This window comes from Elephas maximus, chromosome 2, assembly GCF_024166365.1.
Source record: "Elephas maximus indicus isolate mEleMax1 chromosome 2, mEleMax1 primary haplotype, whole genome shotgun sequence".
NCBI classification, from domain to species: Eukaryota; Metazoa; Chordata; class Mammalia; order Proboscidea; family Elephantidae; genus Elephas; species Elephas maximus.
Genome location: NC_064820.1, coordinates 98,007,887 through 98,012,338, shown reverse-complemented (window position 1 = coordinate 98,012,338; position 4,452 = coordinate 98,007,887). Strand labels below are relative to the sequence as shown.

Sequence of the window (4,452 nt, the reverse complement as noted above, 5' to 3'; positions counted from 1 at the left end):
GTAGGAAGTTGTTGGCAACCCTATGTAGAACAGAACGAAATGCTGCGGGGTCCTGTGCCAGCCTCACAATCCTTATTTCGTTTGATCCTGTTATTGCAGCCACTTGTCAATCCATCTTGTTGAGGGTCTTCCTCTTTTTCACTGACCCTCTATTTTACCAGCCATGATATCCTTCTTCAGGGACTGGTCTCTCCTGGTAATATACCCAAAAAATGTGAGACAAGGTTTCACCATCCTTGTTTCTAAGGTGCATTCTTGCTGTACTTCTTCCAGGACAGATTTATTTATTCTTTTGGAAGTCCATGGTATATTCAATATTGTTCGCCAATACCATTGATTCAAAGGCATCAGTTCTTCTTCCATCTTTCTTATTCATTGTCCAGTTTTTGCATCCATATGAGGGAATTAAAAATACAATGGCTCGGGTCAGATGCACCTTGGTCCTCAAAGTGACATCTTTGCTTTTCAACACTTTAAAGAGGTCTTTTGCAGCAGATTTGCCCAATGCAACACGTTGCTTCCGTGGGCTTTGATTACACATCCAAGTAAAATGAAATCCTTGACAACTTCGATTTTTTCTCCATTTATCCTGATGTTGCTTATTGGTCTAATTGTGAAGATTTTTGTTTTCTTTATGCTGTGGTCATAGGAAGAATAAGCCCCAAAAGGTAGTTGTTTAAAATTAGAGTACATTATGAATGTCATGGTGGGGATTTTGGACTTAACTTTAATATAATTCTTTAATTGTTTTTGAACTAAGGTAAAGGAAGTGATGTTTATTGAGTGCATATTATTTGCCTGGAACTACATTATCCATTGATTTCCTGCTTATGATATGTGAAGATTTAGCTCCCTCATACCATGTCTGATTTTAAGTAAAATGTTTAAACCTCAAAAGCTTTGTTTTATCAATGGCAGACAATAAGAATCCCACTTTTTAGTAGAGGCTATATGCTCTCCATCTTTCTCTTCATCTCTCTTTTCTCTTTGTACCTCCCAAATTCTGTCATTTGTATACTTCCTTTGACCACATTGATAATGCGATGGCTAAAGTTCTGTGTCAACTTGCCTGGGCCATGATTCTCAGTGTTATGTAATTGTCCTCCATTCTGTGACCTGATGCAAGGGGAGTTTCCTTGGGAATGTGGCCTACATCCAGTATTCTGGTTCTTGGGGTATGAGATAATGGCCTGCTTCCTGACTTGCAGATTTGGGGATTTTCCAGCTCCTGCAGCTCCCTGAGCCAGCAGCCTGCCATCCGACCTGCCAATTTTGGGTTCATCAGTTCCTGCAACTGCATGCATCAGAAGAAGCAACCAACCTGATGCCTGACCCACAGATTTGGGATTTACCAGCCTCCACAGCTGTGTGAGGTAATGGCCTTGAAATAAATCTCTCTCTATATATATTTATGTATGTATACATACTTCACTGGTTTTGCTCCTCTAGAGAACCCAGGTTAAGACAGAGATTGATAACATTTACGTAATTAACTGTTCTGGACTTTTTTATAGGTCAACATTGAAAGTAAAAATTCTTATACAACATTTGCATTGTTAGGGCTACATGAATATTTTCAAAGCAGAGAAATAATGTAGTGTCATTCCATGTCTTTTCCACAACCTATTGGTTTCCTAGAATTTCTAATTGCCTTTTTGGATTTTTTTTTTTTTTTTGCATTATTTCCCATAATTTTTTCCAAAATTCTCAAGCATCTATTTCTATGGAAACATCCGATTCTAAGAGACATCCAGCCTCTGGTGCCCTCCAGCCTCTTTGAGCCAATTGCTACCTAGGCCTGCTGTGTAGCTACCATTCAGACTTCAGTGCAGTGAAATTCTAGGTTGGAGCCACTGTTTTGTAGATCCTGGACTTATTCCTCCATCATCAAATACCTTTTAAAGAGTGTCTGGGAGGTAAACATACTAAATTATTACATACCTGAAAATGTTTTCCCATGCCTTTTACATTTAATTGATATCGAAGCTGGGTATAGAATTCTTGGTTGAAAATAATTTTTCTTCAAAAAGTTTGATAGCATTGCTCCATTGTTTTTTTTTTAAAATAATGTCTTATTGTGTTTTGGGTGAAAGTTTACACAGGAAATTAGGTTCCTATTTAACGGTTGCTACACAAATTGTTCAGTGACATTGGTTACATTTTTCATATTGTGTCAACATTCTTATTAATTCCATTCTGGATGTTTTATTTCCAGTAATCCAGTTTCCCTGTCCCCTTACCTTTTCTTCTTTGCTTTACAGTAATTGTTGACTCTTTGATCTCATATAGATGATTTTTTAAAAGTGTACAGTACTCATGTGTGATATTCTTTATTTTATGAGCCAATCTGTTATTTAACTCAAAGGTGACCTCAGGGGATAGTTTTGGTTGAAGGTTTAAAGAATATCTCAGAGCGATAGCCCTGGGGAGTCCTCCAATCTCAACTGGTCCAGTAAGTCTGGACTTTTTAATAATTTGAGTTCTGTTCCAGGTTGTTTTCCCATTCTATCAGGATTCATCTGTTGTTGTCCTGATCAGAATAGTCATTAGTGGTAGCCAGGCCCCATCTGGTTTTGGTCCCGGGGTAGATGAGGCCACGGTTCATGTAGACTGTTAGTTCTGTAGACTAATTTCTTTTCTGAGTCTTTGGTTTCCTTCTTTCTCTTTTGGTCCAGGTGAGCAGAGACTGATAGTTGTGTCTTAGATGGTCACTTTCAAGCTTTTAAGACCCCAGACACTACTTACAAAACTAGGATGTAGAACATAAACTTTATGAACTATATTACACCAATTGACTGAGTTGTCTCACAAGACTGCGGTCCTAAGCCTTCAAACTCAGAAAACCAATTTCATGAGATGTTTGGTTATGTCTAAGAAGTATCTGTAACTGTGTCTCCCATGTGACTTAATATATATATGGATGTATATGCATACACACATACATATACATACACATACATATAAATACATCTATATGTGCACACACGTACACACACATACATATTCATATGCATATATACATACATATGTGGAGCTTTGGTGGCACAGCAGCTAAGAGCTCAGCTGCTAACCAAAAGGTCAGCAGTTCGAATCCACCAGCCACTCCTTGGAAACCTTACGGAGCAGTTCTGCTCTGTCCTACAGGGTCACTATGAGCTATGATTTTTACAGAAACAGACTGCCACATCTTTCTACTGCAGAATGGCTGATGGGTTCGAATTGCTAACCTTTCAGTTAGCAGCCAAGCTTTTAACCGCTGTGCTACCAGGGCTTCTCCATAAAAATTACAGCCTTGGAAATTCTATGGGGCAGTTCTACTGTGTCCTGTAGGTCTCCATGACTCAGAATTGGCTCCACAGTAAGTAGTACTATCTAGAGAGTGATTCCCCCCTTCCCCCACGCCACGTGTCCCTGGTAACCACTAATGAACACTGGTCTCTGAATACCTATTCTTGTCTTCTTATAAATGTGAGATCATGCAAAATTTCTCCTTTTGTGATTGACTTATTTTACTCAGCATAATGTCTTCCAGATTCATCCACATTATGTTTGGAGAATTCATTATTATCATTTATGGCTGTGTGGTATTCCATTGTATGTATGTACCACATTTTATTTATCCATTCATCCACTGATGGGCATGTAGGTTGTTTCCATCTTTTTGCTATTGGGAAAAGTGCTGTAATAAACATAGATGTGGTGGTTAAAGTTGTGTGTCAACTTGGCTAGTCCATGATTCTCAGTGGTTTGGCAGACAGGTAATCACCCTCTGTTTTGTGATCTGATATGAGCAGTCAATCAGTTGAAAGGGGAGTTTCCTCGGGGGTGTGGCCTGCATCCAATATATTTGGATCTTCTGACAAAACTCAACCTCTCTCTCTCTCAAGCCTCCACTCAACCCTGCATTCACCTCATCGTTCTTTGACCTCTGGCTCTTGGCTTGCCTCAGAAGAAAGACCTGGTGATCTACTTCTGAAAAACACGAGCCAGCAGCCTGCCCCTGACCTGCCAGCTCCCGCAACCTGTGAACCAGCAGTTTGCCACCTGACCTGTAGGATTTGGGTTCATCATCCCCTGCTACCATGAGAGTCAGGAGAAGCTTCCAGCCTGCCACCTGATCTACACATTTGGGACTTGTCAGCCTCCACAACTGCATGAGCCACATCCTTGAAATAAATCTCTCTCGTGTATTTATGTATACACGCTTCACTGGTTTTGCTTCTGCACAGAACTCAGCCTAATACACTAGGCGTGCATATGTCTGTTTATGTCTTTACTATTAGATCTATATGGTATATACCTAAAAGTGGGATCACTTGATCATAAAGTAGCTCTATTACTAGTTTTTTGAGGAAGCACCATACTGTTTTCTACAGTGATTGCACCATTTTTCATCCCCACCAGCGGTGGATAAGGATTCCAACCTCTCCACATCCTGGCCAGCATTCGTTA

At 39.8% G+C, this 4,452-nt stretch overlaps 1 long non-coding RNA gene across 1 annotated transcript; it reads left to right on the top strand.

Moving 5' to 3' along the window:
• The first annotated feature begins 1,083 nt into the window (after nucleotides 1-1,083).
• LOC126066468 (uncharacterized) lies at nucleotides 1,084-4,198 on the top strand. The gene is made up of 2 exons (XR_007515104.1): nucleotides 1,084-1,373; nucleotides 3,888-4,198. It is a non-coding gene; the product is annotated as an uncharacterized LOC126066468 (long non-coding RNA).
• The last annotated feature ends 254 nt before the right edge of the window (nucleotides 4,199-4,452 follow it).